This window comes from Bombina bombina, chromosome 6, assembly GCF_027579735.1.
Source record: "Bombina bombina isolate aBomBom1 chromosome 6, aBomBom1.pri, whole genome shotgun sequence".
Taxonomy (NCBI): Eukaryota; Metazoa; Chordata; class Amphibia; order Anura; family Bombinatoridae; genus Bombina; species Bombina bombina.
In genome coordinates, this window is record NC_069504.1 from 319,392,233 (window position 1) to 319,416,866 (window position 24,634).

The following is a 24,634-nucleotide window of genomic DNA, read 5'->3' on the forward strand; positions in this document are numbered from 1 at the left end:
CAGTTTAGAGGGGATTCTACCAATGGGAAGGATTGCCCAATGTCCTGGGTGCCATAAATTGCACCCATGTAGCACGCAGGCCACTACAAGACCAAAAGGCTACATACAGGAACCACAAACAATGTCCTCTTTCAATGAGAAAAATTTTAGCAACTTTTCCATGCACATACTCCGAGTGTCAGTGTATAATTCCCTGGAAGTACACATGACTCATATATCCTAATCCACTCTTCCCTCTTTGAAAAGTTTGAACAAGGATGGTTGCTGAGTAAATCAACTCATACATGAGGCAAGTCATTTCTTTTAACCCACAAATGATCACAGATCTCTATATGCTATCATCTGCTCCACACACAGCCCCTCACTACTTGCACGCATGTGTGTATATATATATATATTTCGTAACTGGAATATACAAATTACTTCTGTAGCTGAAAAGCTTAGCTACTGTCTAGATATTGTGGCGGAAAGGATATTATTCATTAAACCGCGTGGCAACATAATGGCATTGGACTAATGTGCTAAGACATTGGATTGAGAGTCTGCTTTGGAGATTGGTGAGAGTGCTCCTACGTTTATTGAACAAACGGAAATGGAGTTTCACTGTCTTGAGAAGTATCCTTTCCTCTCGGGTGGAGAAAAGAGAAGAGGAAAGATATACTGCAGTTTCCTTTCAGGCTCCCTTAGAAACGGATGTTTTCCTTCGCTTGCTACATTCTTACCTCATATGATTGAGGTGAAATCTGGTGAGTACCCACATACATACGTAATTGGAAAGAAAAATCTGCATACTTATTGATTTGGATATAAACGTTTTATGGGAATTTTGCTACAGTTCGTTTTGGACAATACTTTTTGAACACCATCCTCTGGATTCCACATATTTTAATACAGACTGATATCAGAGACATTTTTATACATCGGGCAAATATTGTTGCCATTATTATTAATACTAATCCTTATTTCAGCAATCAGACATTACGTTTTATACAATATATTTGGGTGTGTTATCATATGTGTTTTTCACCTGTGTTTGCATTTTTAGCTCTTGTTATTCTAGTGAATCCATTTTTATTCACTTTATAGGTAACATTTTATTTTATTATTTTATTATATTATTATATTTATATGTGAACTTTATTTAATATTTTCAATATTACTATTATTATTATTACTAATTTCAATTTTATTTTTATTCTCATTATTATTTAGCGTCACTGGGCAATTATAGGTGATATATAGAAAGTAGGTTTTGTGCGCTTTGATCATAAATTTCTTGTTTTGTTATATATATATATATATATATATATATATATATATATATATATATAAATTAAAATATAACATTTGCGTGCAATCAATATTGGGTTTTTGCGTTTGTTTTCAAGCAAGTTAAAGGGACAGTAAACCCAAAAATTTTCTTCATGATTCAGATAGAGAATACAATTTTAAGCAATATTCCAATTTACTTCTATTATCTAATTTGCTTCATTCTTTAGATATCCTTTGTTGAAGAAATAGCAATGCAGATAGATGAGCCAATCACACGAGGCATCTTTGTGCAGCCACCAATCAGCAGCTACTGAGCCTATCTAGATATGCTTTTCAGCATGGAATATCAAGAGAATGAAGCAAATTAAATAATAGACGTAAATTAGAAAGTTGTTTAAAATTACATGCTATTTCTAAATCATGAAAGAAAAAATTTGGGTTTCATGTCCCTTTAAATTGCGCTCATATTACAAGCTGAAAGTAAACGCGATCGCTTGAGGGCAATTGAAGTTAAAGGGACAGTCTACTCCAAAATACATTTTCATGATTCAGATAGAGAATGTAATTTTAAGCAATTTTCCAATTTACTTTTATCACCAATTTTGCTTTGTTCTCTTGGTATTCTTAATTGCAAGCTAAACCTAGGAGGTTCATATGCTAATTTCTAAGCCCTTGAAGGCCGCCTCTTCTCTCAGGGCATTTTGACAGTTTTTCACCACTAGAGGGTGTTAGTTCATGGGTGTCATATAGATAACACTGTGTGCACGCACGTGGAGTTCAGGTGAGCCAGCTCTGATTGGCAAAAATGGATGTCTGTCAAAAGAACTGAAATAAGAGGGCAGTTTGCAGAGGCTTAGATATAAGGTAATCACAGAGGTAAAAATTGTATTTATATAACTGTGTTGGTTGTGCAAAACTAGGGAATGGGTAATAAAGGCATTATCTATCTTTTTAAACAATAAAAATTCTGGTGTAGACTGTCCCTTTAACGCTTGTCGGGGTTAGCTCATTAACAAAAAAAGCTTTGGTTTCTTAAACGGCTTGGATTTATTCCAACTTGAAGAAGGTTTCCAATTGGAACCAGATTCTTTGGGGGAAGGATTGGCTTTCTGTTCCTTATTCTGTCGAAAAGAACAAAAACAATTAGAAGCTTTGGATTTACCCTTAGATCTCTTATCCTGAGGTAAAAATACTCCCTTCCCCTCCAGTGACAGTTGAAATAATCGAATCCAACTGAGAACCAAACAAATTGTTACCTTGGAAAGAAAGAAATAGTAATCTAGACTTAGATACCATGTCAGCATTCCAATATTTGAGCCACAAAGCTCTTCTAGCTAAAATAGCTAAAGACATAGATCTAACATCAATTTTGATGATATAAAAAATAGCATCACAGATAAAATGATTAGCATGTTGAAGCATGCGAATAATGCTAGACAAATCAGGGTCTATTTCCTGTTGCGCTAAGCTTTCCAACCAAAAAGTTGATGCAGCTGCAACATCAGCCATAGAAATGGCAGGCCTGAGAAGATAGCCAGAATATAAATAAGCTTTACTTAGATTCAAGTTCGCTATCTAAAGGGTCCTTAAAGGAAGTACTATCTTCCATAGGGATAGTAGTACGTTTGGCAAAAGTAGAAATAGCCCCATCAACTTTGGGGATTTTTTCCTAAAACTCCAATCTAACTGCTGGCAAAGGATACAATTTTTAAAACCTCGAAGAAGGAATAAAAGAAGTACCAGGCCTATTCCATTCCTTTGAAATCATATCAGAAATAGCACCAGGAACTGGAAAAACCTCTGGAGTAACCACAGGAGGTTTATAAACAGAATTTAAATGTTTACTAGTTTTAGTATCAAGAGGACTAGTTTCCTCAATATCCAAAGTAATCAACAAATATACTCCATCTTAAAGAGATAAGAAGATTTGTCAGTATCAATATCTGAGATAGGATCTTCTGAATCAGATAGATACTTATCAGAGGAGGATAATTCAGTATGTTGTCGGTCATTTGAAATTTCATCAACTTTATGAGAAGTTTTAATAGCCCTTTTACGTTTATTAGAAGGCAGAATAGCAGACAAAGCCTTCTGAATAGCATCAGCTATAGAATCTTTTATATTCACAGGGATATCATGTACATTAGATGTTGAAGGAACAACAGGCATTGTACTAGTACTGATGGATACATTCTCTGAATGTAAAAGCTTATCATGACAACTATTACATACCACAGCTGGAGATATAATCTCTGCTAACTTACAACAGATACACTTATTTTTGGTAGAACTGTTATCAGGCAGCAGAAATCCAACTGGTTTCTGAGACAGGATCAGATTGAGACATCTTGCAAATGTAAGAGAAAAAAAAAAACAGCATAGCCCTCTGAGCATATAAAAGGGCAAGGGGCATATAGGAAGTGGGGTTTAAATAAATAAATTATGTGGCACCAAGTATGATGCATAATGCAAAATGAATTTTTTTTGGAACTAACAACATCTGGAAATGACACAACTCGCGTCATGGCAGACGCAATCTTGTGCAAGGAAACCTGGCGTCAACTAAGTCGCCAGAAATGACGAATTTGCGTCACCGAACGTACCTTCAGGCCAAAAAAAACTCTTGCACCAAGAATGACGCAATAAATATCAGCATTTTGCGGCCTCGCAAGCTTAATTTTGCCCACGAAAATTAAATGTAAACAGTCAATTTTGAAGAAAAAAGACTATACCCAAGGTAAGAAAAAATAACTTCCTAAATATGTTTTTCCCAATTTTGAAACTGAGTCTGCAAAAGGAAATTTACATAAACTTGACTCATGGCAAATATAAGTACAATACATATATTTAGAATTTTACATTAATACATAAAGTGCCAAACCATAGCTGAGAGTGTCTTAAGTAATGAAAACATACTTACCGAAAGACATCCATCCACATATAGCAGATAGCCAAACCAGTACTGAAACAGTTATCAGTAGAGGTAATGGAATATGAGAGTATATCATCGACCCGAAAAGGGAGGTAGGAGATGAATCTCTATGACCGATAACAGAGAACCTATGAAAAGATTTCCTGCGAGGAAAGCCATAGAATCAATAGGTGATACTCCCTTCACATCCCTCTGAAATTCACTGTACTCTGAGAGGAATCTGGCTTCAGAATGCTGAGAAGCGCATATCACAGAAGAAAATCAAGCACAAACTTACTTCACCACCTCCATAGGGAGGCAAAGTTTGTAAAACTGAATTGTGGGTGTGGTAAGGGGTGTATTTATAGGCATTTTGTGGTTTGGGAAACTTTGCCCCTCCTGGTAGGATTGTATATCCCATACGTGCTTACGGACGCGGCCAGCTTCAAAAACGTGCTCGTGCACGATTCCCCCATAGAAAACAATGGGGCCATTTGAGCTGAAAAAAAACCTAACACCTGCAAAAAAGCTGCGTTCAGCTCCTAACGCAGCCCCATTGTTTTCTATGGGGAAACACTTCCTACGTCTGCACCTAACACTCTAACATGTACCCCGAGTCTAAACACCCCTAACCTTACACTTATTAACCCCTATTCTGCTGCCCCCGCTATCGCTGACCCCTGCATACTATTATTAACCCCTAATCTGCCGCTCCGTACACCACCGCCACCTACATTATAGCTATGTACCCCTAATCTGCTGCCCCTAACACCGCCGACCCCTATATTATATTTATTAACCCCTAATCTGCCCCCCTCAATGTCGCCTCCACCTGCCTACACTTATTAACCCCTAATCTGCAGAGCAGACCGCACTGCTACTATAATAAAGTTATTAACCCCTAATACGCCTCACTCCCGCCTCAATGACCCTATAATAAATAGTATTAACCCCTAATCTGCCCTCCCTAACATCACCGACACCTAACTTCAATTATTAACCCCTAATCTGCCGACCGAATCTCGCCGCTACTGTAATAAATGGATTAACCCCTAAAGCTAAGTCTAACCCTAACACTAACACCCCCCCTAAGTTAAATATAATTTAAATCTAACAAAATAAATTAACTCTTATTAAATAAATTATTCCTATTTAAAGCTAAATACTTACCTGTAAAATAAACCCTAATATAGCTACAATATAAATTATAATTATATTATAGCTATTTTAGGATTTATATTTATTTTACAGGTAACTTTGTATTTATTTTAACCAGGTACAATAGCTATTAAATAGTTAAGAACTATTTAATAGCTAAAATAGTTAAAATAATTACAAAATTACCTGTAAAATAAATCCTAACCTAAGTTACAATTAAACCTAACACTACACTAGCAATAAATTAATTTAATACAATATCTACAAATAAATACAATGAAATAAACTAACTAAAGTACAAAAAATAAAAAAGAACTAAGTTACAAAAAATAAAAAAAATATTTACAAACATTAGAAAAATATTACAACAATTTTAAACTAATTACACCTACTCTAAGCCCCCTAATAAAATAACAAAGCCCCCCAAAATAAAAAAAATGCCCTACCCTATTCTAAATTAAAAAAGTTCACAGCTCTTTTACCTTACCAGCCCTTAAAAGGACCTTTTGTGGGGCATGCCCCAAATAATTCAGCTCTTTTGCTTGTAAAAAAAAACATACAATACCCCCCCAACATTACAACCCACCACCCACATACCCCTAATCTAACCCAAACCCCCCTTAAATAAACCTAACACTAAGCCCCTGAAGATCTTCCTACCTTATCTTCACCTCGCCGGGTATCACCGATCGGTCCTGGCTCCGAAATCTTCATCCAACCCAAGCGGGGGCTGGCGATCCATAATCCTGCGACTGAAGAGGTCCAGAAGAGGCTCCAAAGTCTTCATCCTATCCGGGAAGAAGAGGCGATCCAGACCGGCAACCATCTTGATCCAAGCGGCATCTTCTATCTTCATCCGATGAGGAACGGCTCCATCGTGAAGACCTCCAGCGCGGATCAATCTTCTTCCTCCGACGTCCAACTGAAGAATGACGGTTCCTTTAAGGGACGTCATCCAAGATGGCATCCCTCGAATTCCGATTGGCTGATAGGATTCTATCAGCCAATCGGAATTAAAGTAGGAAAATTCTGATTGGCTGATGGAATCAGCCAATCAGAATTAAGTTCAATCCGATTGGCTGATCCGATCAGCCAATCAGATTGAGCTCGCATTCTATTGGCTGATCGGAACAGCCAATAGAATGCGAGCTCAATCTGATTGGCTGATCGGATCAGCCAATCGGATTGAACTTGATTCTGATTGGCTGATTCCATCAGCCAATCAGAATTTTCCTACCTTAATTCCGATTGGCTGATAGAATCCTATCAGCCAATCGGAATTCGAGGGACGCCATCTTGGATGACGTCCCTTAAAGGAACCGTCATTCTTCAGTTGGACGTCGGAGGAAGAAGATTGATCCACGCTGGAGATCTTCACGATGGAGCCGTTCCTCATCGGATGAAGATAGAAGATGCCGCTTGGATCAAGATGTTTGCCGGTCTGGATCACCTCTTCTTCCCGGATAGGATGAAGACTTTGGAGCCTCTTCTGGACCTCTTCAGCCGCAGGATTATGGATCGCCAGCCCCCGCTTGGGTTGGATGAAGATTTCGGAGCCAGGACCGATCGGTGATACCCGGCGAGGTGAAGATAAGGTAGGAAGATCTTCAGGGGCTTAGTGTTAGGTTTATTTAAGGGGGGTTTGGGTTAGATTAGGGGTATGTGGGTGGTGGGTTGTAATGTTGGGGGGGGGGTATTGTATGTTTTTTTTTACAGGCAAAAGAGCTGAATTCTTTGGGGCATGCCCCACAAAAGGTCCTTTTAAGGGCTGGTAAGGTAAAAGAGCTTTGATCTTTTTTAATTTAGAATAGGGTAGGGCATTTTTTTATTTTGGGGGGCTTTGTTATTTTATTAGGGGGCTTAGAGTAGGTGTAATTAGTTTAAAATTGTTGTAATATTTTTCTAATGTTTGTAAATATTTTTTTATTTTTTGTAACAGTTCTTTTTTATTTTTTGTACTTTAGTTAGTTTATTTAATTGTAGTTATTTGTAGGTATTGTATTTAATTAATGTATTGATAGTGTAGTGTTAGGTTTAATTGTAGGTAATTGTAGGTATTTTATTTAATTAATTTATTGATAGTGTAGTGTTAGGTTTAATTGTAACTTAGGTTAGGATTTATTTTACAGGTAATTTTGTAATTATTTTAACTATTTTAGCTATTAAATAGTTCTTAACTATTTAATAGCTATTGTACCTGGTTAAAATAAATACAAAGTTACCTGTAAAATAAATATTAATCCTAAAATAGCTATAATATAATTATAATTTATATTGTAGCTATATTAGGGTTTATTTTACAGGTAAGTATTTAGCTTTAAATAGGAATAATTTATTTAATAAGAGTTAATTTATTTTGTTAGATAAAAATTATATTTAATTTAGGGGGGTGTTAGTGTTAGGGTTAGACTTAGCTTTAGGGGTTAATCCAATTATTACAGTAGCGGCGAGATTAGGTTGGCAGATTAGGGGTTAATAATTGAAGTTAGGTGTCGGCGATGTTAGGGAGGGCAGATTAGGGGTTAATACTATTTATTATAGGGTTATTGAGGCGGATTAGGGGTTAATAACTTTGTTATAGTAGCGGTGCGGTCCGCTCGGCAGATTAGGGGTTAATAAGTGTAGGCAGGTGGAGGCGATGTTGAGGGGGCAGATTATGGGTTAATAAATATAATATAGGGGTCGGCGGTGTTAGGGGCAGCAGATTAGGGGTACATAAGGATAACGTAGGTGGCGGCGCTTTGCGGTCGGCAGATTAGGGGTTAATTATTGTAGGTAGCTGGCGGCGACGTTGTGGGGGGCAGGTTAGGGTTTAATAAATATAATATAGGGGTCGGCGGTGTTAGGGGCAGCAGATTAGGGGTACATAAGTATAACGTAGGTGGCGGTCGGCAGATTAGGGGTTAAAAAAATTTAATCGAGTGGCGGCGATGTGGGTGGACCTCGGTTTAGGGGTGCATAGGTAGTTTATTGGTGTTAGTGTACTTTAGAGCACAGTAGTTAAGAGCTTTATAAACCGGCATTAGCCCAGAAAGCTCTTAACTACTGACTTTTTTCTGCGGCTGCAGTTTTGTCGTCAGATTTCTAACGCTCACTTCAGCCACGACTCTAAATACCGGCGTTAGAAAGATCCCATTGAAAAGATAGGATACGCAAATGACGTAAGGGGATCTGCGGTATGGAAAAGTCGCGGCTGGAAAGTGAGCGTTAGACCCTTTCCTGACTGACTCCAAATACCGGCGGTAGCCCAAAACCAGCGTTAGGAGCCTCTAACGCTGGTTTTGACGGCTACCACCCAACTCTAAATCTAGGCCACCGTATATTAAATGTGTATTATATTAAACTATTTTACATGGTGTAATGTTGACAATCTTTTATCATGAAATAAATGTTTCTAACCCTGACAATGTGTTGTACACAGAGGTACATGAGTGCTTGTTCAAGTATTGATGTTGAATGGATTAGCAACATATTTCACTTGGGACTGCAGTTTTATGTGGCTCAAAATCAATAGTGTACATATGTGTATAACAGAATTGATGGATGAATATTGACAATATTAAATGCTCAAAAATGTCACTATGTAAAATAGTTCTATATAATTGTCATTTAAATATGAACATAACATAATAGAGTATAACAAATATATATATATGGATATTTTACACTGATATCTTATATTCTGAAATGTATTCATTTTCAAATGTAACAAAGTATTACATATGAGATTTTTTAATATATGTTACAGTTAAAGTGAGAAATCAGTTAATGTGCAGATTACCTAGATATTGTCGATGTTAAAGGTTTGTTTTATCAAACCCTTCTTTCCCTTTTGACTGCAGGTTTGCACAAGCTCAGGATTTATCAAGCAGCAGTCATCAGACCTCTGCTTCCTTGCCCTGTTCTCCAACTCTTAGGTGGAGAATTTCAATCTTCGTGGGCTCTTCCGACTGGGGAGATTTACAGCTCCTGCCCTTGCATGATTGGCTGTGACCAGAGGAGAAGCCAGGCGGACAGGGGTGAATATGTATGACACTGTCCATTCCATGGATGATAAATCTGACTCTAAAGTTAGAAACCAGTTAATGTGCAGATTACCTAGTTAATGTAAACATTAACTGCATAAACGTAGTTAAAGTTAGAAAAAAATATAATAGGGAATCTGCACATTAACTGGGTTATAACTTTAGATGCAGTTAATGTTAACATCAACTTTGTTAAAATATAAAATTATGAGGTGCACTGCAGAAGTCTGCTTCAAAACTAGTCAAGGAACCTACTATCAATAAGCAGAAATAATTAGACATTTGCAATTCGTTTTGGCCGAATTACGATTTTGGATGAATTTTGGCCCATTCAGAAATTCTAATGAATCCGAATTTCCTTATCTGCACCATAACTAAAATCAAGAAAAATTTCGAAAATGAATAAATCAGTTTCCGAATTTTTGGATCCATTATTTATTCATATTCGGAATTTTTCATTGTTCTAATCTAAACCACAGTTCCCCGACATCGCTGGTACAAACTAAATCACTAAAATAAAGCTATTAACTCCTAAACCACCATTCACCGACATCGCCGACAGTAACTAAACCTATTGACCCCTAAACCGCAGTTCCCGACGTTGCCGACACTAACTAAACCTATTAACCCCTAAACTGCAGTTCCCCAACATCGCCAACACTAACTAAACCTATTAACCCTTAAACCGCTGTACACCCACATCGCCAACACTAAATAAACCTATTAACCCCTAAACCACCGTTCCCCGACATCGCCGACACTAACTAAACCTATTTACCCCAAAACCGCCATAAACCCACATCGCCAACACAAACTAAAACACTAAATAAATCTATTAACCCCTAAACCGCTGTACACCCACATCGCCAACACTAACTAAACCTATTAACCCCTAAACCGCCGCCCCCTACATCGCAACAACCTAAATTAAATTATATTAACCCCTAAACCTAACACTCCCTAACTTTAACATAATTAAAATAGACCTAAATTAAAGTTACAATTAATAACTAACTACCTATTTAAAAATAAATACAAACTTACCTGTGAAATAAAAATAAAACCTAAGCTAGCTACAATATAACTATTTACTAACTACCTAGTTAAAATAAATACAAACTTACCTGTGAAATAAAAATAAAACCTAAGCTCACACTAATTAAACCTAACATTACTAAAAATAATAAAATCTAACATTACTAAAAATAAAAAAACCTAAGATTACTAAAAAAATAAAACTACAATTACAAAAAACAATAAACACTAAAATTACAAAAATAACTACGATTACAAAAAATAACAAACAAAATTATCCAACACAATAAAAATTATTCCTATTCTAATACCCCGTTTAAAAAAAACAAAAAAAAACAAACACCCCAAAATAAAAAAAAACTAATCTATAATAAACTACGAAGAGCCCTTAAAAGGGTTTTTTGTAGGGCATTGCCCTAAAGTTAACAGATCTTTTTCAAAAAAATAAAACCATACAGTGCATTGAAACTTCAGTGTGCGGTGGACGATCGCATGAAGAGGACCTCCACGTCGGACCGATGGACCTCCACACATCCACCGACCACTCTGCCTCCACGGGGATGAAGAAGATAGAAGTTGCCGGTCCCGCGATGGATGAAGATGGAAGTTTATTATAGATTAGGATTTTTTTTTTTAAACGGGGTATTAGAATAGGAATCATTTTTATTATTTTGGATAATTTTGTTTGTTATTTTTTGCAATGGTAGATTTTTGTATTTTTTGTAATTTTAGTGTTTATTATATTTTGTAATTATAGTTTTAATTTTTTAGTAATGTGAGGTTTTTTATTTTTAGTAATGTTAGTTTTTTTATTTTTAGTAATGTTAGGTTTTATTAGTTTAAGCTTAAGTTTTATTTTTATTTCACAGGTAAGTTTGTATTTATTTTAACTAGGTAGTTAGTAAATAGTTATATTGTAGCTTGCTTAGGTTTTTTTTTATTTCACAGGTAAGTTTGTATTTATTTTTAAATAGGTAGTTAGTTAATAGTTGTAACATTAATTTAGGTCTATTTTAATTATGTTAAAGTTAGGGGGTGTTAGATTTAGGGGTTAATATAGTTTAATTTAGGTTGTTGCAATGTGGGGTGGTGGTTTAGGGGTTAATAGGTTTAGTTAGTGTTTTAGTTAGTGTTGGCAATGTGGGTGTACGGCGGTTTAGGAGTTAATAGGTTTAGTTAGTGTCGGCGATGTCGGGGAACTGCGGTTTAGGGGTTAATAGGTTTAGCTAGTGTCAGCGATGTTGAGGAACTGCAGTTTAGGGGTTAACAGGTTTAGTTAGTGTCGGCGATGTCAGGGAACTGCGGTTTAGGGGTTAATAGGTTTAGTTAGTGTTGGCGATGTCGGGGAACTGAGGTTGAGAGGTTAATAGGTTTAGTTAGTGTTGGTGATGTCGGGGAACTGCGGTTTAGGTGTTAATAAGTTTAGTTAGTGTCAGCGATGTCGGGGAACTGTGGTTTAGGGGTTAATAGGTTTAGTTAGTGTTGGTGTTAGTGTCGGCGATGTTGGGGAACTGCGGTTTAGGAGTTAATAGGTTTAGTTATTGTTGGCAATGTTTGGGAACTGCGGTTTAGGGGTTAATATGTTTAGTTAATATGTTTAGTTAGTGTCTGCGATTGGGACGGTGATGGTTTAATAGCTCTATTTAGTGTCGGCGATGTGGGTGGCGGCGGTTTTAGATAATTTTGTTTTGGCAATCGGTGGCATATTAGTTATGTTAAGTTAAATTGTTTTTTCGGGTCCTTTTGTTTTTCGGATCTATTCTTTATTCATATGCATTATTCTATTCTAAACTTCAGAATAGAACAATGCATATGAATAAAGAATGAATCCGGAAAAACGAACTTATCCGAAAAAACGATTTAACTTAATATAACTAATTTGGCTAAACAATTTTTTTTTTTTTAAACTTAACTTAACTAATTTGCCACATGCCCACACCATATTCCAAGCTCTGCCCCTGCAGCCGCTCTGTCAACCAAATACAGTACATGCAATATCAGATCCTTCAGTTGCTCTCATATATTTTATTATTCTCCATAGATTACACTTTATCTGTAACATATAAATCTAACATTATGTTTTTGTTATCCACCAGTAGATCTATATTAGGATGCCTTTTTGTAAGCCACCTTGAAGTGGTAGAGATCTGGAGTGTATTAAATCTGTAGCAGTCTTGTCAGGTAAATTATTACTTTCTGTACACATAGGTACATGAGTTATTTTGCAAGTATTGATGTTGAAAGGATTAGCTACATATTTCACTTGGGACTGCAGATTTATGTGGCTCAAAATCAATTGTATACCTATGTGTATAACAGATGTGATGGATGAATATTGACAATATTACATGCTCAAAAATTGTCATCATGTAAAATAGTTCAATATAATGGTAATTTATATATATATATATATATATATATATATATATATATATATATATATATATATATATATATATATATATATATATATATATATATATATATATATATATATATATATACAGGGAGTGCAGAATTGTTAGGCAAGTTGTATTTTTGAGGATTAATTTTATTATTGAACAACAACCATGTTCTCAATGAACCCAAAAAACTCATTAATATCAAAGCTGAATAGTTTTGGAAGTAGTTTTTAGTTTGTTTTTAGTTATAGCTATTTTAGGGGGATATCTGTGTGTGCAGGTGACTATTACTGTGCATAATTATTAGGCAACTTAACAAAAAACAAATATATACCCATTTCAATTATTTATTTTTACCAGTGAAACCAATATAGCATCTCAACATTCACAAATATACATTTCTGACATTCAAAAACAAAACAAAAACAAATCAGTGACCAATATAGCCACCTTTCTTTACAAGGACACTCAAAAGCCTGCCATCCATGGATTCTGTCAGTGTTTTGATCTGTTCACCATCAACATTGCGTGCAGCAGCAACCACAGCCTCCCAGACACTGTTCAGAGAGGTGTACTGTTTTCCCTCCTTGTAAATCTCACATTTGATGATGGACCACAGGTTCTCAATGGGGTTCAGATCAGGTGAACAAGGAGGCCATGTCATTAGATTTTCTTCTTTTATACCCTTTCTTGCCAGCCACGCTGTGGAGTACTTGGACGCGTGTGATGGAGCATTGTCCTGCATGAAAACCATGTTTTTCTTGAAGGATGCAGACTTCTTCCTGTACCACTGCTTGAAGAAGGTGTCTTCCAGAAACTGGCAGTAGGACTGGGAGTTGAGCTTGACTCCATCCTCAACCCGAAAAGGCCCCACAAGCTCATCTTTGATGATACCAGCCCAAACCAGTACTCCACCTCCACCTTGCTGGCGTCTGAGTCGGACTGGAGCTCTCTGCCCTTTACCAATCCAGCCACGGGCCCATCCATCTGGCCCATCAAGACTCACTCTCATTTCATCAGTCCATAAAACCTTAGAAAAATCAGTCTTGAGATATTTCTTGGCCCAGTCTTGACGTTTCAGCTTGTGTGTCTTGTTCAGTGGTGGTCGTCTTTCAGCCTTTCTTACCTTGGCCATGTCTCTGAGTATTGCACACCTTGTGCTTTTGGGCACTCCAGTGATGTTGCAGCTCTGAAATATGGCCAAACTGGTGGCAAGTGGCATCTTGGCAGCTGCACGCTTGACTTTTCTCAGTTCATGGGCAGTTATTTTGCGCCTTGGTTTTTCCACACGCTTCTTGCGACCCTGTTGACTATTTTAAATGAAACGCTTGATTGTTTGATGATCACGCTTCAGAAGCTTTGCAATTTTAAGAGTGCTGCATCCCTCTGCAAGATATCTCACTATTTTTGACTTTTCTGAGCCTGTCAAGTCCTTCTTTTGACCCGTTTTGCCAAAGGAAAGGAAGTTGCCTAATAATTATGCACACCTGATATAGAGTGTTGATGTCATTAGACCACACCCCTTCTCATTACAGAGATGCACATCACCTAATATGCTTAATTGGTAGTAGGCTTTCGAGCCTATACAGCTTGGAGTAATACAACATACATAAAGAGGATGATGTGGTCAAAATACTCATTTGCCTAATAATTCTGCACTCCCTGTATACACTAGTCCTAAAGACTGTGTACACGGGCCATTTTTTGAAGTACAGCGGTCCCCCTCTCTTTCGCTCTCTTTCCCCCCTCTCTTTTGCTCTCTCTTCCCCCTCTCTTTTGCTCTCTCTCTCCCCCCTCTCTTTTGCTCTCTCTCTCTCTCTCTCCCCCTCTCTTTTGCTCTCACTCTCCCCCCTGTCTTTTGCTCTCTCTCCCCCTCGTTTGCTGTCTCTCTCCCTATCTTTTGCTCTCTCTCTATCCCCCTCTTTTGCTGTCTCTCTCCCCCTCTTTTGCTGTCTCTCTCCCTCTCTTTTGCTCTCTCTCTATCCCCCTCTTTTGCTGTCTCTCTCCCCCTCGTTTGCTGTCTCTCTCCCTCTCTTTTGCTCTCTCCTCTCGTTTGCTCTCTCTCTCCTCTCGTTGGCTCTCTCTCTCCTCTCGTTTGCTCTCTCTCTCCCTCTCTTTTGCTCTCTCTCCCCCCTCTCTTTTGCGCTCTCTCCCCCTCTCTTTTGCGCTCTTTTTTGCTCTCTCCCCCTCTCTTTTGTGCTCTCTCCCGCTCTCTTTTGTGCTCTCTCCCCTCTCTTTTGTGCTCTCTCCCCTCTCTTTTGTGCTCTCTCCCACTCTCTTTTGCTCTCTCTCCTCCTCTCTTTTGCTCTCTCTCTCCCCCCTGTCTTTTGCTCTCTCTCCCCCTCATTTGCTGTCTCTCTCCCTCTCTTTTGCTCTCTCTATATCCCCCTCTTTTGCTGTCTCTCTCCCCCTCTTTTGCTGTCTCTCTCCCTCTCTTTTGCTCTCTCTCTATCCCCCTCTTTTGTTGTCTCTCTCCCCCTCGTTTGCTGTCTCTCTCCCTCTCTTTTGCTCTCTCTCTCTCTCCTCTCGTTTGTTCTCTCTCTCTCCTCTCGTTTGCTCTCTCTCCTCTCTTTTGCTGTCTCTCTCCCTCTCTTTTGCTCTCTCTCCCCCTCTCTTTTGCGCTCTCTCCCCCTCTCTTTTGCACTCTTTTTTGCTCTCTCCCCCTCTCTTTTGTGCTCTCTCCCCCTCTCTTTTGTGCTCTCTCCCCCTCCCTTTTGTGCTCTCTACCCTCTCTTTTGTGCTCTCTCCCACTCTCTTTTGTGCTCTCTCCCCCCTCTCTTTTGTGCTCTCTCCCCCTCTCTTTTGCGCTCTCTCCCCCTCACTTTTGTGCTCTCTCCCCCTCTCTTTTGCTCTCTCTCTTCCCCCCTCTCGTTTGCTCTCTTTCTCTCCTCTCGTTTGCTCTCTCTCTCCTCTCTTTTGCTGTCTCTCTCCCTCTCTTTGCTCTCTCTCCCCCTCTCTTTTGTGCTCTCTCCCCCTCTCTTTTGCGCTCTATCCCCCCTCTCTTTTGTGCTCTCTCCCCCTCTCTTTTGTGCTCTCTCCCCCCTCTCTTTTGTGCTCTCTCCCCTCTCTTTTGTGCTCTCTCCCCTCTCTTTTGTGCTCTCTCCCCCTCTCTTTTGCGCTCTCTCCCCCTCTCTTTTGCGCTCTATCCACCTCACTTTTGTGCTCTTTTGTGCTCTCTCCCCCCTCTCTTTTGTGCTCTCTCCCCCTCTCTTTTGTGCTCTCTCCCCCCTCTCTTCTGTGCTCTCTCCCATCTCTTTTGTGCTCTCTCCCCCTCTCTTTTGCACTCTCTCCCCCCTCTCTTTTGCACTCTCTCACCCTCTCTTTTGCGCTCTCTCACCCTCTCTTTTGCGCTCTCTCCCCCTCTCTTTTGCGCTCTCTCTCCCCTCTCTTTTGCGCTCTCTCCCTCCTCTCTTTTGTGCTCTCTCCCCCCTCTCTTTTGTGCTCTCCCCCTTCTCTTTTGTGCTCCCCCCCCTCTCTTTTGTGCTCTCTCCCCCCTCTCTTTTGTGCTCTCTCCCCCCTCTGTTTTGTGCCCTCTCCCTCCTCTCTTTTGTGCTCTCTCCCCCCTCTCTTTTGTGCTCTCTCCTCCTCTCTTTTGTGCTCTATCTCCCCTCTCTTTTGCTGTCTCTCTCCATCTCTGTATCCCCCCTCTTCTGCTCTCTCTATCCCCCCTCTTTAGAACTCTCTGTCTCAGCAGTCGGCCCCGGCATCTGGCCCCGTCCGCATCACGCCCGGCCCCATCCGTGTCATGCCCGACCCACCAAATCACGTCCGGGCCCGCCCACGTCGCACCCGCTCGCCCACACCCATGTCGCACCCGCCCGGCCACGCCCACTCCACTACACACTGACGCCAGATGCCAGGTCAGTTGGAAGGCGAGGTGTGTTTGTCCTTGCGCGCAGTCTCTACTGCACATGACAGTTTCGGACAAACACACTTGGCCTTTTATTATATAGGGTAAATATATATATATATATTAGATAGAAGACAGCACTCACTGGTCTTGCATAAAGTGCAATAGAAGCTTTTAATCAGTGACGTTTCGGGGAATGCTCCCCTTCATCAGACCAACGGAGAGCATTCCCCGAAACATCACTTATTAAAATCATCTATTCCACTTTATGCAAGACCAGTGAATGATGTCTTCTTTCTACTATATCCTACTCTGTATTCAGCACCCTGGCATTGGAATACTGTTTGTGAGAGTGCACCTTTCTCTGCATTTATATATATATATATATATATATATATATATATATATATATATATATATATATATATATATTATTCCAGAAAGATATAGTACACTACACAGTGCTACACCCCCAAATAGAAGCTGAAAAAAGATTAGTTCTCACATGAACTTCAGATAAACTGGTATATGCAAATATCAGGATTTACAAGGAGAGACGCATCATTGTTAGAAAATGTAACAAGTACACAAAACACCCTTGTTAGTTTCTATTGAAAAGAGTAACTATGGTTGGCTTATAATGTATCTGTTCAAATACATACTTATGGAAATAACAGAAGAGTCTCACAAAAACGTTGTATTCCTATTCAGTACAGATAAACTAACGATATGCTATATAGACGATAACAACAGGAGCACATAGATATCAAGAGCACATAAATGTCCGTAAAACAAGAAGGTCAGTTCATTACAGTAGAAAGTACTATCCCGTAGGCACAATCACTTTAATCCAGGTATCCTATTAGGGGCTCACAATCTACTTACATCAAGTACCCTCAATCGAATGAGGTAAGGATTAGGTAGTAGGTGACGAGTCAAGATGTATCACTTTCCAAGGGGGGGCTTTAATCCTCAGCTTGTTAGTAGTAAGCACTCAAGACACCTCTTATAGATCACAACGTCAGCTTCCTCTCTGGTTTGCTCAGCAATGTTTGGCCACTACTTCTCTAACGGGTAAAGTACTAGCGAGAGAGCTGTAACTTGTGCTGCAGGAAGAATACAGACAAAAAGGTCTCCTGTCGCTGTTTATTAACTTGGTAGTCTTCGCAATACTTGCACAAACATTGCTGAGCAAACCAGAGAGTAAGCTGACGTTGTGATCTATAAGAGGTGTCTTGCGTGCCGTTACTACTAACAAGCTGAGGATTAAAGCCCCCCCTTGGAAAGTGATACATTTTGACTCGTCACCTACTACCTAATCCTTACCTCATTCGATTGAGGTTACTTGATGTAAGTAGATTGTGAGCCCCTAATAGGATACCTGGATTAAAGTGATTGTGCCTATGGGATAGTACTTTCTACTGTAATAAAGACCAGAGAGTGCTTCATCCTTCAGCTCTATCTACTACTCTTAGCACCCTGGCATATGAAGCTTGTTAGTGGGAGTGCACCTATCGCCACATGTTTATATATATATATACTAGACTAGGCCACTCTTTGAAGCCTGGATATTATACACCAATATTTTATATTCTGAAATGTATAACAAAGGATTGCATGTGGGATTTTTTGAATATAAATCTAACATTAATATCCACCTATAGATCATATGTAGGATGCCTTCTTGTAAGCCACCTTGAAGTGGCAGAGAACTGGGAGTGTTGTATTAAAATTAGTAGACTCGTCAGGTAAATTGTTTTTTTCTGTAAATAGTTAAGGATTTTGAACCAGGGTTTACTATAGTTTATAAATAACTTGGGCTTGTTATGATAATATTACTTAGTTAGTGATCCTGATGGGTATAATTATCTATCCTTTCATTGTCTGTGTTTGGGAGTCAAGATATCTTTTCCGCTATCGTCAGGATGTATGTTTTTCATAATTGTCAATGTATTTTGTTTTGTGTTTATTATACTTTTTTTTAGAGATGATTTGCATGTTACTTTATAGACGTAAAACTTAAAGAAAAGAAAATTATGTTTTACAAAAGTTACAGAACCATCTGAATGTGTATTAGGAAATATAACCAGTTTTGTATAAAATTCCATCTAGCTGAACATTTATTGCTTTAGTTTGAGTTTGAGTCTAAGAAACCTTTTTGCTTTTAAATTTTCCTTATGTAACTGAAATTGCTCAACGAGCATGGAGATTTCAGAAGACAAATTACACCAACAGTGGCCACTGACAGGAAGATTAGCATGTGTATCAGCAAGCTGACTAAACAAAACATTTTGTCCACAGATAGGGGCATATGTATCAAGCTCCTTCAGGCTCGCCAGAAACAGCAGTTATGAAGCAGCGGCCACAAAGACCGCTGCTCCATAACCTGTCCGCTTGCTCTGAGCAGGCGGACAGACATCGCCAGAAATCAACCCGATCGAGTACGATTGGGTTGATTGACACCCCCTGCTGGCGGCCTATTGGCTGCGAGTCTGCAGGGGGCGGCGTTGCACCAGCAGCTCTTGTGAGCTGCTGGTGCAATGCTGAATACGGCGAGCGTATTGCTCGTCGTATTCAGCAAGGTCTTTCGGACCTGATCCACACTGTCGGATCAGGTCCGACAAACCTTGATAACTAGAGGCCATAGACTGCTCAAGAACATTTGCTATGTCAGGAATAGGGCTGGGAAGAAACCAACCAATGGAGTTTATATCATGCCATAATTAAAGGAACAGAAAATTGTCATTGTTTAAAAAGATAGACAATCCCTTTATTGCCCATTATCCAGTTTGCATAACCAGCATGTTTATATTAATATACTTTTTACCTCTGTGATTACCTTGTATCTAAGCTCCTGCAGACTGCCCCCTTATCTCAGTTCTTTTGACAGACTTGTATTTTAAGCAATCAGTGCTGACTCATAAATAACTCAATGAAAGTGAGCACAATGTTTTCTATATGGCACAAATGAACTAACTCTTTCTAGCTGTTAAAAGCTAATAAAATGCACTGAGATAACAGGCGGCATTCAAGGGCTTAGAAAATAGCATATGAACCTACCTAGGTTTAGCCTTCAACAAAGAATACCAAAAGAACAAAACAAATTTGATGATAAAAGTAAATTGCAAAGTTGTTTAAAACTGCACGCCCTATCTTATTCATGAAAATAAAATTTTGACTTGACTGTCCCTTTAGTCATATATTTTTTTAAGAAAATTGGGAATGTCATCTTCACATAAATTTGTTTTACTTTTTTCTCCCGGTCTGCAAGAGATGAGAGTCTGCTGAAATTAAGTATAGCGACTGTTGTGGACTGTGTTCATGATGTTGAAGATAAATTGTTCCATCACTCTTTCAGTTTTTTTTATAGATAATATATCAACCAATTGCTAATTTTTTTTTCATCTTCAATGACAGCAATATTTTTATTTTTGTTAAATGCTGTGAATCATTCAGTGATTGATGCCTGAATTTTATCTATAAAGTGTGTGCACATACTCACCAGATGGAGGGAGCTGCTGCATCCTGTAACAGGTGTTCCATAATGACATAGATACTACTTAAGAAACAAGAAGACAAATTCATATATATCAGTGTTCTCCCTTGACCCTATTTAGGGATAGATTACAAGTGGAGCACTAATTTATCACAATAAATAACCAGCCATTACAAGTGGCTGGTTATTGCCACCTAGTAGCAATTAGCGCTCAGAAAATTAACCAGAGATCGGATCTCTGGGTAATTTTCTAAAAATGCCCCAAATGCTCACAAAATAAAGGGTTAGTTTTTAGGGGTTAAAAATGGTGGGTGTGGAATGTTAAAAAACAAACAAACAAAGGTACTGAAAAGTGCCTTTACATTGTGGTCTATGGGGACTGTGTTTCCAGTAAATATATATGTATATGCTTCTATACATATATATATATACATATATATTATATTAACACATAAATAGTTATGTATAGAAGCATATACATATATATTAATATTTGCTGCCCATCACTGCACGACTTACCATTTTCAATGTGCAAGTTCTCAAGCCGTGTGTTACGTATGAGAACGAGGCTCCCATTGGAGCCTATGGAAGCGCACTCTCATGAGCGCAATGCTTCTGTGCAATGGGAACGTGAGGTTGTAGTATGAGACTTTTTTTGTTAGTGTTGTGAGAATGTTTTGCTAACCTCTTAACTGCTCATGATGAAACATGGTCATCACCCCTACAATGTTGTCATCCTAACGGGGGTGCTTTCAGGGCTGATTGTGGGCCCCCCAGCAGTCTTAGGAGGCATGCGAGGTGGTGTCGGGTTAGGCCTTGGGGGATTCCTAAGAAGTGATGTCACCATGTTAGAACCTGAAACCCTGGAAGTAAGGTAAATAAGCCCCTATATATGTTTTAATCATGTTAGTAATAGAGATCCTGGCATGAATTAATGTTCATTTATTTGAGCAGAGGCTCATGGGAGCCCCTACTTAGAAATCAAAGTTATATTATTTTCCAAAAGACCCCAATTTATATTAGGATAACCCCTTTTTATGAGAGGATCTCATTCTCTATGCGCTTATAATAGGTTTCCAAAAGGCCTAGAGATCCCCAGGACCCTTTTTTTTTTAAAAAAAGCTCAGAAGCCCCTCTTTAAAATAAAGCCCCTGTATAAGTTTTATGTGTCTCAGGCTCAAACAGCATATACTGTGGTTCATTGCTCTGTGCCACCCACCACTCATATCTGCTTATAACATTATTTTAAATGAAAAAAAAACAACTTTTAAATCATTTTGCTTGTGTAATCTAATTTAATTTTCTATCAGGCCTGTGTGTTTCTGACTTACAGAGCATACTGTGTTTAATTGCTGCCCTACCTAGGCTAGCCGCCACGACTCATATGTGCTTAACATTTTTTTAAATAAAAAATAAAAATCCTTTAAATCATTTTGCTAGTGTAATCTAATATTATTTTCTATCAGGCCTGTGTGTTTCTGACTTACAGAGCATACTGTGGTTAATTGCTGCCCTACCTAGGCTAGCAGCCACGACTCATATGTGCTTAAAATTTGTTTAAATTAAAAAAAAACCAACCTTTAAATCATTTTGCTAGTATAATCTAATTTTATTTTCTATCAGGCCTGTGTGTTTCTGATTTACAGAGCATACTATGGTTAATTGCTGCCCTACCTAGGCTAGCAGCCACGACTCATATGTGCTTAAAATTTGTTTAAGTTAAAAAAACAAAAACCTTTAAATAATTTTGCTAGTGTAATCTAATATTATTTTCTATCAGGCCTGTGTGTTTCTGACCTACAGAGCATACTGTGTTTAATTGCTGCCCTACCTAGGCTAGCAGCCACGACTCATATGTGCTTAACATTTTTTTAAATTAAAAAAAAATAATTTTAAATCATTTTGCTAGTGTAATCTAATTTTATTTTCTATCAGGCCCTTGTGTTTATGACTTACAGAGCATACTGTGGTTAATTGCTGCCCTACCTAGGCTAGCAGCCACGACTCATATGTGCTTAACATTTTTTTAAATAAAAAAAAAACAACTTTAAATCATTTTGTTAGTGTAATCTAATATTATTTTCTATCAGGCCTGTGTGTTTCTGACCTACAGAGCATACTGTGTTTAATTGCTGCCCTACCTTGGCTAGCAGCCATGACTCATATGTGCTTAACATTTTTTTAAATAAAAAAAAAAAAAACCTTTAAATCATTTTGCTAGTGTAATCTAATTTTATTTTCTACCAGGCCAGTGTGTTTCTGACTTACAGAGCATACTGTGGTTAATTGCTGCCCTACCTAGCAGCCAGCCACCACTCATATCTGCTTAACATTATTTTAAATTTAAAATAAAAACTTTTAAATCATTTTGCTAGTGTAATCTACTTTCATTTTCTATCAGGCCTGTGTGTTTCTGACTTACACAGCAAGCATACTGTGGTTAATTGCTGCCCTACGTAGCAGCCACGACTCATATCTGCTTAACATTATTTTAAATAAAAAAAAAAAAAACGTTTAAATCATTTTGCTAGTGTAATCTAATTTCATTTTCTATCAGGCCTGTGTGTTTCTGGCTTACTCAGTATACTGTGGTTAATTGCTGCCCTAGCAGCCACGACTCATATCTGCTTTACATTATTTTAAAGTTAAAAAATTTTTTTTTAAATAATTTTGCTAGTGTAATCTAATTTCTTTTTCCATCAGGCCTGTGTGTTTGTGGCCCACATCATATAGTGTGACACTGATTAATAGCTCTTTTTCCACCACTTATATCTGGTGTAACAACATTAGTGTAAATTTTTTTAATTTTTTTTTTTTTACATCAGTCCTCTTCTAGTGTTATTTAATTTTAGTTGCCAGGCCAGCCTGGCTGCCATTAGTGCCAGCCTGTGTGTCAGGCTGCCAGCATATACTGTGCCTACTTCCATCCTCAGTGCCAGTCCACGACTCCTATCTGTTGTAACATTATATTAAATTTTGTAAAAAAAAACTTTTACATCAGTCTTCTAGTGTTATTTAATTTAAGTTTACAGGCCAGCCTGCCACCACTAGTGCCAGCCTGTGTGTCAGGCTGCCAGCACATACTGTGCCTAGTTCTATCCTGAGTGCCATTACTCCTATCTGTTGTAACATTTTTGTAACTTTTTTAAAAACAAACTGTTACATCAGTCTGCTATTGTTATTTAATTGCATTTGCATGTCTGCCAGTGTGTGTGCCAGGCCCACTTTCCAACTAGTGCCACGAATCATATTTGTTATAACAGTAGTGTAAATATTTAAAATAAAATCTTTTTTGACTGTGAATCATCAGCCTGCTAGTGCAATTGAATTGCAGTTGCCTGCCTGCCAGCGTGTGTGCCAGGCCCACTTGCCAACTAGTGCCACCAATCATATTTGTTATAACAGTAGTTTAAATATTAAAAATAATAATTTTTTGACTCTGAAAGATCAGTCTGCTAGTGTAATCTAATTGCTAATTGTAATCTGTACACTTTTTTAGGTACAGGAGGATATCCCATTACATTTGATAACCTTTTAAGAAGAGGAACATCAACCCAGCACTTTCTACACTCACATTTGGAATACTTGGAATTATATACACATTTTTTTGGAGCAATTTGGACTTTATTTATTTCACCAGGATTTTGAATCCTTTTTTATGACACATTTTTTATGACACATTGTTTACCACACCCTTTTATATACACCCTTTTATATACACACTTTTTAGGTGTACACCTCACGAGAATTATTCACTATCACATATATTATATTCCTTCCATATGGGTTGCTGATCACAACTCATATATTTTTTTATATATTTTTATTCATTTTTTCATCTTTTCAAAAAATATTTAATATATTTTTTATATTTTTTACATTTTTTCACCTTTTTGATTTTTACACCAACTTTGGACATATTATCATTTTTATTTTTATTTTTTTTGGATATTAACCTTGAACATTTGCTTTGGACATTTTGGTATGGGACTTAAACACTTGTATGTTACATAGGACATAACTTCTTGGACATTGTATGGGGCAATCCATTAGATTGTTGAATCTATTTTTAACTGTATTTTTTAACTGTATTTTTTACTGTCAGTTTATGTTAATAAAATGTTTGTTTAATACATTTTAATATCACATCCTATATATATATATATATATTTTGTTTTTAATCTTTTACCTTTTAAGTACTTTTTTACATGGTTTTATATATATTCTTTGTGTAACACAATATTATATATTAACCTTGATGTATACACATTCCTAGTCGTGGACACCATCTTTAGCAACCCAACCCTCATCTGAGGGTAGTGTAGCGCTGTATCTTGGCATTTCTTTTTACTGTAATCTAATTGCAGTAGCCTGCCTGCCAGCGTGTGTGCCAGGCCCACTTGCTGCCAACTATTGCCACCAATCATATTTGTTATAACAGTACTGTAAATATTTTAAATAAATCATTTTTTGCCTGTGAATCAT